Source organism: Bombus flavifrons, chromosome 18 (genome assembly GCF_040668555.2).
Source record: "Bombus flavifrons isolate JBK064 chromosome 18, iyBomFlav1_principal, whole genome shotgun sequence".
NCBI classification, from domain to species: Eukaryota; Metazoa; Arthropoda; class Insecta; order Hymenoptera; family Apidae; genus Bombus; species Bombus flavifrons.
Genome location: NC_138459.1, coordinates 1,383,143 through 1,395,165, shown reverse-complemented (window position 1 = coordinate 1,395,165; position 12,023 = coordinate 1,383,143). Strand labels below are relative to the sequence as shown.

The window sequence follows — 12,023 nt, the reverse complement described above, 5'->3', positions numbered from 1 at the left end:
AACGTTTGTGGTATTTTCATAATGTTGTGCTTTTCGATGCGACTAAGGCAATTTGTTCCTTTTAAACTTCTTTCTTTCTTTTATAACAGGCAGTATATGTTTTTTAAGAAATGAACTAAACCTAACTCAAAGATATATATATGTCGGAGATGAAAGGACATCGGGGCCTTTCTTTTGGAATTTTTGGGAAGATCCCCGATACTTTAGTCTAGACCTTTCATTATAGCGGTACTTGAATAATAAAACTTAGAAATAGTTGTTTATGATTTAATGCGATTATGTGCGCCCGAAAATTATGACAATAGGCTTGGGCTCGGAGTGACACAACTGGTCGCTAAACGTAGCCACGGTCACGGGAGGGCGTTTTTACCTAACAAAGGTATGGAGTAGTTGTATAGCTCCCCTTAAAAATATAGTTGACCCGAGGGGTACAGAGAGGTACAGAGAAGAGTATATAAGTGCAGTTCCATTTGGACCGAGTTAGTTAGTTGAGTTCTGCTTGTACTGTGGACGAGTTAGTTGAGTTATACTTTAATTGTGGACAAGTAAGTTGTGTTCGACTTGGACTTTGGAAGAAAGCGCATTTGCTATTCCGTAAATTCGTTATTGAACATAAGATCATTGTCATTAGCAACTCGAGTATCTAATCGCCACGGTTACTTGTCAAATCCTGTAACAATCATATTTGTACCAGTAAATGTCATCTATATTGTATAATACAACAACGATGGCTAATCCAAATGAAGGTTCGTTACACGCCCCTAACATCCATGTGAACTCGACATATGTATTTTCGGCCTATCGCGGGGAGACGCGGTTGCGAGAATGCGAGTCAACGAGAGTCGTAAATTCCCGTTACGATTGCAAGAATCGACACCGCGAATAGATCGATCCCCTTATTTCGGCTAGGATAATAGGGGTGATTGAATAAGTATAACACTGTGATTAACAGAGCTATAAACTTTATATATTTTCAACACTTTTACACTGATATGCAGTAACGTAGACGATATCCTAAGATATGACGTAGTCAAGGAACGAGTAAGAGAGACAACCGAAGTAGCCTCGTAATTGACAGGATGAATGTTGTAGGAAAAAACTGTAGTTCGTTTTCGTAGGATTACAGAAGAAGCTCGGTGTGGGTGTTCCCTTTTTATTAAGGACGTGGATTCGTTGTTCACACTTTTCGTGAGTAGAGTGAGGGCAACGATCTACGATGTCCATTGGTTTAAGTCAATGTTAAAGAATGACTAGAGGGAATGGAGCCTCCTACCAATGTTGCTAGCTGATGTCTTGTTTAACGGAAAACCTGGATTTCCCGGTGATTAAACATTCGTTTTTTGCTAAGTCACTACCAGCTTTCTCCGAGCTTCCTAATAGCGTGTAGTAAATCCAAGGGCCTTTCTAAACTGGCTATAAACAGAAAGCATCTCTAGGATATGGAACTTATTCAATAAATTGACGACATATGTCAAAACAGTAGCGTTAGAAAGCTCCTTGGATTTATTGAGGGTCGAAGGACGATGCGTAGACCGTCGGCGGTCAAGCAGCGCCGGATTTACGCAGCAAGTTACGTCTTGCGCGACGTAACAACATATGTATATGTAATAACGTAAATCCTTAGGGTAAATCAGACGAACGATTCTGGAAAATCGAGTTTATTTTAGGAACAATTAAATTAAATACAGTAACAGTTAATAACAAATCTACTACAAGTTTCACCTGGAAAATGGAGAATCGATTTTCTACGTCCTAAATTACCGTTCTTCTCTCGTGATCTATTCTATTCAGCAAATGACTGTCGGTAAAACAAAACAAAAGTAAAAAATATCGGTTGGCGGGTAGTTTGAATCCTATAGAATTTACATAATATATATGTCGGAGATGAAAGGACACCGGAGCCTTCCCTTTTGGAACTTCGGGAAAATCCGTAAAATTGTAATCTAATTAAACAATTGTCGTCATTCTATATAATTGTATTTGTTCGAGATTTGTGATAATGAGCTTGGGCTCGAGGCGACAATCAGTCGCCGAACGTAGCCGCGGTCACGGGATGAACGCTTTGTCTAACAAAGGTATGGAGTAATTCTATAGCTCTCCTTAAAAGAAATATTTGTAGCGACACGCGCCAGTAAACATTCCAACGGTTTCTGCCCGTGGCTCGCCACACGCAGACCCTATTCTTCGGGTATGATGCCGACGCGTCTCCACAGTACATGTTCACCTAGCCCGAGGGCCGTTATAATCATTAAGATTTAGTTACCTAAAGTCCTTCAAACAGACGAACAGTCTTTGTCCCAACTACGGCAAGATAGGGGAGATCTATTTCTTTCAACGAACGACGCTTCCCTCTAGCAACTTTCCCTCAAGGGAGGCTGGCATCCTTTTCTAGCCACCGACATGGAAATTAACCAATTAACAGCAACGTCAATTTCCCTCACTTTCGGAACGAAGGCTATCCTCGACGAATCCGATGATCTCTCGTGTCCTTAGACACACCCCACAGTTTTCCTCTGCAGCATCATCGCGACGGAAAGTCATTTCTCTCTCGTGAGGTCGTATTAGCGAGTAATTTGTCATCTTTACGCTCGGTGGATATTTCACGTTTTAAGAAAGAGTTAGTTTAGCAATACTTGTACCGTAGCCAAGCAAGTCGAGTACGACTTGGGTTTTGGAAGAAAGCGCATTCTGTTACCCCGTTGACCGCGGATTCGTTGTTGGACCTAGGATCATTGTCATTAGCTTCTTGAGTGTCTGATTACCGCGGTTACTTGTCAAATTCTGTAATAGTCGTATTTGCACTAGTCAATGTCTTCTCCATTGCATAGCAACAATGTGTAGTCCAAATGAGGATTCGTTTCACGCCCCTAACCCTAACCATAATGTGAACCCGACATATATATTAGAGAATTTATTATTTTGAATGATAAAACGATACTAGTCTTGTTAAAAGGGCCGTGCAGACCCTAAACTAAATATATATATATATATATATATATAGGTTATTGGGCACTAGATATCATAACGCTGATTAAATTGTTTTAAATCATGGCTTCGTTCAGCAACAAATTTAGAAGCAAAGCAGCTTGCAAAGTAGCATTGGGCGATCTAATTACAGTGGTCTAAGAGAGCAATTCGATCGTCTTATAAAGAACAAGGTGAACAGCCCGTACAGAAACGTGTTCTACGTATTTTAGCGTGTAGACAGAGTCACGTTTTAGAATTCACGCGCGTAATCAAAGCTTGAGATCATTTCACGTTACATCGTCAGCAGATACATTGTGCAGCACGTGTTTCTACTATTGGGAAACGCGCTTTTTTTGCAGACTTGCCATTTTTTGTTGGAATAAAAGATGATAACATTTTGGTATAAGTACATGTTAAAAACACGATATAATTTTTCTCTGGGTCTCTTATTACACAGTTTTCTTCCTTATCGCACTGTTATTACATCGACACGCCAAATAATGTCATTGGTCATCGCATTCGTATAACTTGCACGTAACTGAAGGACACGTACAGAAATTATTTTAGTTCATTTTTTATTTTTAAATTATTTAGTGGCTACATTTGAAAAAATTAAAGCCATAAATCTATGGAATTGTGCAAGCAATCAAGGATATATTTAATATTATAATAATTGACATTTTTGAAGTGTTCAGTAGGTGCAAAAATGCACATGTGATCTCATAATCAAATACGATTTGCCATTAGGATTTACCATTTTTAGAAAACAAAATTCATGTATTGCAAAAAGATGACATAAATGATAATCGATTTCAATATAAATTAAAAAACAGTGTTTGCAACATCTTTAATATGCATAACTACATATACTATGTATAACTAATTAGACTTAAATCAATCTAATGAAAATAAGTATATGTAATTGTGTTCCTGTCCTAATAAATGTATTTCGTAATTTTACAAAAAATATATTGCAAAAATAAATAAAAAGTTTGAGATAACAATCAATTTGATGAATGTAATAGCATTAGTGTAAAAAATGAAGTTGTATAAATGTTTAGAGTTTTATACAGATTTTGTATAAATAATATATAAGTAAATTACTCGTTGTTTCTTTCTATTTTTTTGCGTTACGTTATGTAAAATTGAAAAGTTTGCAGTAATAGTGACACAATTGTTATTAAATAATAGGCAACAGTTTTAAAAAAATAATATCTTTTGAATAAGACCTCGGATCAACGAAAATGAGTTACACAACTTTTTCAGGTTGAAATACTTTTTGTGGTAAAGGCTATACCAAATTAGATACTCTTTCGTAATCCTTATCACGTACGCTATCAACCGTAAGATAATTTATATAATAATAATTTAATGTAAATTAAGTTATTTTAATATCATACTTCAGATCTTAAGAAAATATCCATTAATATAACACTGATATTGAACGTATTAAAAATATCAAATCCACGATAAACGTTCCTTCCAAATTTAAATGAATTAAAAATTTTATGTGCTTGACTAGATTGACCGCGTAATAGTGACACATGTATGTGGATACGAGTGTATGGAAGGATGTGTGTGCGTGGCGCCTCGAAAACAAAGGAATGTAAATTGTCCAGTCAACAGTTTGATATGGAAAAAGGTGAGACGCGTGCAAGTGGTGTATCGATGAATATCTTTGAAATCCTTTATCAAATATATAACTATTCTAATATAAATTGTAAGTGTAGATTTAGTGTTCCTATACCATTATTTCGGCAATTAAGATCCAAAATTCTCAACAATAAAAGGGCTAAAGAAATTATAGTAGACTGTCGTAAAGAGCAATGGGAAACTTACAACAATATTGATATTGGGGCAGGACCCCATACGTAACAACATAGAACAATTATTTAACAACGCGAAGAAACAATATGAGATAATTGATAATCTTAAAAATAAGTGAATCGAGTGAAATTGATGATTATACACCGTAACTTATCTCTTGTAGTAACATTTCGACATTATATGTATCGTGTAATAAAAGATTCATTGTGGCGCCACGGCCAAAGCTTGGAAAACTGGCGGAGCATTCAACGTGTTAAGAAAGGTGTACGTGACCATGTTGAGTCGACAGTTGTAAAACACGTGTACGTTGTAGTAATACCGAAAACTCTGGTATAAAAAGGAAGTGTTGGTGGAGAGAAGGGTCAATAATCAGTAGTCAATAGTTGTAGTTAGAGTTATGACTGAGTTGTGACTAGTGGCAGTTGCGAGTAAGCTGCGAGTAGTTGCGGGTCAATCGTTGCTCATAAGTTGTGGGCTGTTAGTTGTAAGTTGTAAGTTGAGTTGTGAACTATCAATTTAGTTGTCCTTAGTTGATATCACATTACTTACTACATTCTAATTCACAACAATAGTCTAATAACAAGTTCTAATTAAATAGTTATAATTCTCTATTTCAATCGCAATAAATAAATCTATATAATAAACAAAGATCACTATAATTCTGATTTCTATAGTAATAATCGAATTATTATCTATTTTGATCGAAAATAGCTTGCCTTTTATACATAAAGTAAAATTTACTTATAGTATTTATACCCGTATTCGGATGTCAGCAAAGTTTCTGGTCAGGCCACGTAACCCATATTAGGGTGTCGCTTATTTGACTACTTGCGAAGGATCGTCGTAGATATTTGAAAAGATATTCCATAATAATAAATTGTTAATTAATAATAATTGTAATAATAGTTGAATCGTTATAAAATAAAAATACGAAAATGGTTTATTAAAAAAATTATTTAGAACGTAAAACTTTAAAGCATTGTATACATAGCTGAGGTTGGTCGGGACAATTTGGACAATAAGTTGTTGTTTTCTTCAAATTTTTTTGTGCCTTTGTTCGGTCCATTCGACGTCTTTTATTTGCATAACATAGTTTGCATGCGCGTCTAATGCTTCTTCCGGAATCATTTTTCCGAACGGCGATATTATGCTGACTTCGTCGAAGACAAGGATTTTTTGTATTTTCAGACAACCATAATAATTTTGCAACTAATAATTGTCTAAATATTCTAATATTTATACTTTTTCATGTTGCAATTTTGTAAACCGTCAAAACGTTTACAACAGAAATTCCCAGAAAGAATCGAATGCCAAGTTTTCTGTACCATTTGATTCCTTTTCTAATTGAGGTAGCATAAGAAACCATTTGATCGGAATAATCTATACCACACTTTCCTTCCTTATATTCAACAACAGCTAGTGGTTTTAATGTTGCGAACAAACGAAACGAAAGATCATTCTTGAGACCACCGCTTGAGCGATTCGCAGTACTAAAATATCGATGGGAGCACCTAGCAGACAACGCTTGGTACTGCTGTACGCGTGGCCTGACGGAGATTTCTTTGAAAACACGCGTTGCAGTCAACGTGTTAAAGAAGCAAGAGTAACGTTAACATTAAAATTAGGACATTTGAAGCAACAGGAAATTTGTTTAAATTTTCAATCTGTCGATCAAACATATTTGTTTACAGTCTTTATTCGTAGCTATTTTGTTGATATGAGACCGTTTCACGAAAACTATTCGTGCAACTTTCTAAAGATCCAATGGGACGAAGATTAAACACGTGACATATTATACAATGTCTTGAACTTTTAAAGTTACGTAAAAATGATCGTAAAAATAAACTGCAAGCTTTCCGCCTGTATGAAGTTAGCATCTAAGTTTTTAAATCTCGTATTGTTCCAAACAAATAATGATTTATCTCAGAAGATTTCAGAAATAATTCCAAAAAAAGTGAATGTCTTCATAGTGAATATTTTGATTTTATATAGAATAGTATTACGGTAAAAGGTTCTTCTTTGGAACACATACTTACATCACTAGAACAACCCAGAACAAAAATTTGAAAACTGGAACACGGGCCGACAAACGACATCCATGCAAGAGCAAAATCAGTCTTATATGCGTGTTCCACTTTTCATAGTTTTGTTCTGAGTTGTTCTAATGTTGTAGGTAAAGAGGAAGTAAGAAAAGAAGATTCTTTTATCATACGGTATTATTATCAAAATGAAGAGAAATGTCCTTAATTTAAGGAATTTGTAATCTAATTAAATAAATTAGCTAAAAGGATTCTTGTTGTATACTTTTAATTATCGTACAATGAATGAACCTATTATTTAACACAAGCACTACCACACCAGCCAAATTGACTGGTTTTACAATTTTATTTTACAATTCCTACTACATGTTATATTTTCTTCCGCACTGATGTAACGACTTTCGCAACGATAACTAAAAGAATAATATAATGAATTTTATTTTGTTTTTTATGTATTCAAATTGAAAATAATTTTCTATCAAGGTTATTTATACCAATACCAGTCAAAATGATAGGTACTTGTCAGAGTGTAAAAGAGTGCTGCAATCTGTTTATCGAATCCCAATTAACCAGTTTCCTCGTTTTCTACAACTTGCCACACGTTTTTCAAATTTTTACCGCGTATCATTCGATATGACGATATCGGTTATGAGGAAAATTCCGGATCGATCGCTAGATGCTAACGCTAGAAATACCACAGCAGTCAAAACGACTGGTTCTACAATTTTATAAATGTGTTAACTGTCGTTTAAAGATTATGGTCCCAGATGGATCAATAATACCAAAAATGTACTACATAACATAGAATTGCTTCTGTAAGAAAGTAATAAATCAATAAATATAAAAATATTTTATTATTACGTATCTTTTAAAGACCAACTATCGGTAGTTCTAGTATTAATCAGCGAACGAACGTATCCTTAACGAATGTTTTCACAAACAACGCCAAATATAAAGATTTTATATTTCTAAATAAAATTCTAATATTTATTTATTCCTACGAATTATCCAATGCTCAGTATTGCTATCATTAAACTAATTCTACTTCGATGCTATCAAGTATACTTCGCTATTACATTAATTAAATGTTCCGAAATAGTTATACAATTATAGTAACAAAAACTTATATGCATTGTTTTACGTATCAGGTATTTTGGGAAGGCAGACTTTTAGATAAGATAAATTCGGTATATGTAGTTAGTACGCCATTTCTTAATTCTCGAATTTTTTGTTGTTGTTCCAAGTTGTTCTACATTTGTCCTAGATTGTTTCAAACAAATAATGATTTATGACGAAAAAAGTGATTTTTCACTAGGCCTATTTTTTTGAAAATCGAGCGTTTAAAGGTTGTTTTAGATTGTTTTAGTTGTTGGAAACATTGTTCCAAGTTATAATTCCAATATTACGTTTAGTTTCGGAATTAATCGATGAAATTTGTCGAGTGCATGCAATTGAACGCATGCATATCTAGATACGTTGCCAGTTTCAAACAACCGTAAGTTTTTGCTTCATCAGCCCAATTTTCAGTCGTATTACCGTCCAAATTTACAAAGCTACATTATATCATCTGCTAATATATATTCATGTTATACTATTTAGAGAAATTGTTCGAGTCTTGAATAATAATACATTATCGAAATGAATAATACGAATCATACGTTGTTGTTTTGTCAACAATAATGGTGTTCTTGTTAATATTATTAATAAATAAATGGTAAAGATTGAGATATATATCGTATTATTTTTCATTATGTAAATATAAAACTTATTTAAGTAATTACATACGAAAGGGCACACCTCACCGATTTTCATGATTTTGAGATGTGTTGTCAAGGTCATCATTTTGGACAACTTTTTTTTTATACATGTTATCGCAACTTGGCTTTAGTTTCCAAGATATTCGCAAAAAGCTTTAATATAATTTATGTTGCGATTACACTTCATTTTGGAGTAGACGCATGTTTATGTAGTCCAGCCTAAACTTAATAAAAAAAAAAAGTAAATAATAAATAAAAAAGGAAAATTAATTAGTCAAGCAAAATATGTTATACTTTACATAATGTATAAAGTTCAAACCTAATTATCTTGGAAAATGATGCCTCAAACGAAAAAATATTATCTTATATCGTCTATTCTTCTTTCCATGTCAGTGCAAGTACAAATTGCATTACCTACACACAGATCTTGATTCTTATCATCATGCTCTCTCCTGCAAAATATTCCGTGAAACTTACAAAATCTTTACAATCAACATCATCTAATTACATCCGTTTACACGATACATTTATCGTTTACACGATAATTACACAATATTCTGTGCAAGAAATTTATACTAGGTATCCTTCAGAAATTTACCACAATTTTCTTCAGATCTACACATTTAGATACCATTTTTCAGAAATTCAACATGATTTTCTTCAGATCTGTATTATGATAAAATTTTATTATTCAGTGCTCTAAAATGTTCCGTAAACGCGCCAAAACGATCAGTAAATATTATAAACTCAACTTACAACCATTGTTACCTAATTTCTGTAATCTCACGAATATCCGTTTATGGATATAAATGCATATTTACCAGCAGTTACTATCAACATTACCTTTTGCGAAACAATTGGGAAAGTACCCTCAATTAGAAACTAACAGACGTATCCTTGGGACAATTTTCGATTTTCTTGTCTTTTTAACTCCATCCATTTCCGTAGTAATCACAGTGGTTTCCGATTTTTCTTCGACCCTAAGTGCCACCCTTTTGCTTCCTTACATTGGCCGTGACTAACGCGATTCGAGGTGCCTTGGAAAGGGCTTCAGGTATTTCCACACAGCACATTCTTGGATTCTCTCTAAAGAAGAAAGAAAAACGAACTTTAAGACCAAATTTCTTTTACTGCGCTTCTTACAATTAATTGAAATGTTCTGTGTAGCATTTTTCATTTTTTAAAATATGTTCGAATCAGGGACTATGACACTTGTAACCCAAATTTACAAAGTTATAGTATAAACGTTAGCATCTTACAATTATTTTAAATTGTGTTGATCAGAAATAATCATTATAATTACTCAAACTTCTTTAGTTACAAATTCCGTCACATAATGATTATCAATAACTAAAAATTACATTACAGTAATGGTTATGGATAACCATAAACAATGTTTATTGTTGATAATAGTTATCGGTAACCGTAGAGATCGTAGAACATTTCTAATAATTATTCGTAATCAGAACACTCAAAAATTAATATTTTTTAATCACTTAATTTTTTCAAAACACCTTTTATAATTTAGTAGGTTCTTTTTATTGCCAAGGAGAGCTCTCTTTTTTTAAATAACTTCTCTCGTAAGAATTTTGCGAATAATTGATATTTTTGCCCACTAGCTGAAATATTTCAAGTTCTTCATATTTTTTACCTTTTAAACAAAGTCAGAAAATCCTATGCAGCTTGTAGTGATCTAGAAACAGCATGATTTATTTACTCTAATTGTTTTTTAGATGTCTTTACCAATTTATAATGTTGTATTACAAAGTGTCGTAAATTAAATGGTCCTACCTTTAAAAATCGATAGGACATTTTATCGCAATACCACGTACATATGTTGAAACCATTAATTTCTTAACAAATTTTTCTAGCTTTCACTTCTATTCTTCGTTTTCTCCTTACTATGTTTGTGTTTACGTATAAGTTGTACGTATATTTAAAAATATTAATTAAATATATCTTCAGAATTTTGGATCTTAATAGCCGAAATAATGGTATAGGAACACTAAATTTACAATTAGAATTTATACTTGATAAACGATTTCAGTGATATTCATCGATACACACTTGCACGCGTCACAACACTTTCTTCCATACCAGACTGTTAACTCAACAGTTCACATTCCTTTCTTTTCGTGCCGCCGCGCACACACGATCTTCCACACACCGATATTCACATACATGTATCACTACTACGCAGCTAACCTAGTCTAGCACATAAAATTTAAGCATTTAATTAATTAATACATTATTATCTATTTATTTGTTATTTATTTTTCATTATCTATTGCTATTATCTATGTATTATCTACCTGTACGCTTAGTTATAATTGTAGGTATTGGTTGTTACGAAAAGCTGCCTAAATTAAATCGAATAAAGAAACGCAAGAATCACAGGAAGAAAATGGAAAACCTCAGTTTTTACAGCCTCCAAGTGCCAGATAGAATACTAAGTAACGATAGAAAAGACAGTATAAACATCAGATGGTAGCGTCTGATATATGGCCCAGACCCATTTGCATTTACTTAAACCATGAAGAAACACGCTTCTGTTTTCCAATAAGGTTCATTCCACATCGAGTCCATCATTTTTTGACGTACAAGTTAAAAATTTTTTCAGCAAAATATCATATAATTTACGTGAGTTGCTCATTTTCATGAAAATGGAATTCACAAACTATTTTTGTAATCGTAGTTGCTCCTTTGCAGTTTTAACGTGTATGGTTTAACATATTTAAATGAAATTTTGTTCGCATTAAACAATCAATATTTTGAGATGTTGGAAATAATAAACACGCGTCTGTCTTTCAATTTTGAAAATTTTACATGTAACTGATTTTCAAAAATTTTCAAATATTGAGTGTGTACAACAAACGTGTGTAAGTACATGTCTGATAATCGTCTGTTTCAATAGTAAACTGCAGACGCAAGTATATTGCAATCAAAATCTTTTGTTTCTTTTCAAGCGAATGAAACTCTATTAGAATATATTGCGAGTAAATGTGTTTTGTGTTTTTGTGCAGCGTGCAAAGTTTAAAAGGATATATTAATCCTCTCTTGTTATTTATACAATTGATACACAAAGTAACACGTTTGAATATTGATTAAAAATTCATTTTTGATTGAAATTAATCTCACCTAACGCTTGGAACGCCCCTTTATATTCAACTTACTTTACTGCTTTCTTTTTGTTGTGAGGTGCTTTGCAATCTGAGCACGCTTTTCCTGGAAAAAGTGCTAGACAAGGCCCCATTGTCTAAAGATGGAATTTCCTTAGCCGTACTGCCGCGCCTTACGCGGTTGCGTCTGAAATCCGCAGTCGAAGTCTTAAATCCGAATTGTATGGGTATCATTCATCACTTGTCTGCACCACTCACATAGCAACACCAGCTGATATACGCGTGCGACGCTTGTGTTAATACACATAGCACAG

At 33.5% G+C, this 12,023-nt stretch overlaps 1 protein-coding gene and 1 long non-coding RNA gene across 2 annotated transcripts in view; one reads left to right on the top strand and one right to left on the bottom strand.

The window, feature by feature from the left end:
* The window catches only part of CAP (Cbl-associated protein), a 413,875-nt gene that overhangs the window by 80,805 nt on the left and 321,047 nt on the right, over positions 1 to 12,023 (top strand). The window lies entirely within an intron of this gene.
* On the bottom strand, positions 7,657 to 10,735 carry LOC138189107 (uncharacterized). The gene is made up of 3 exons (XR_011175901.1): positions 10,382 to 10,735; positions 9,434 to 9,676; positions 7,657 to 9,042 (listed from the first exon to the last, which is right to left on the bottom strand). It is a non-coding gene; the product is annotated as an uncharacterized LOC138189107 (long non-coding RNA).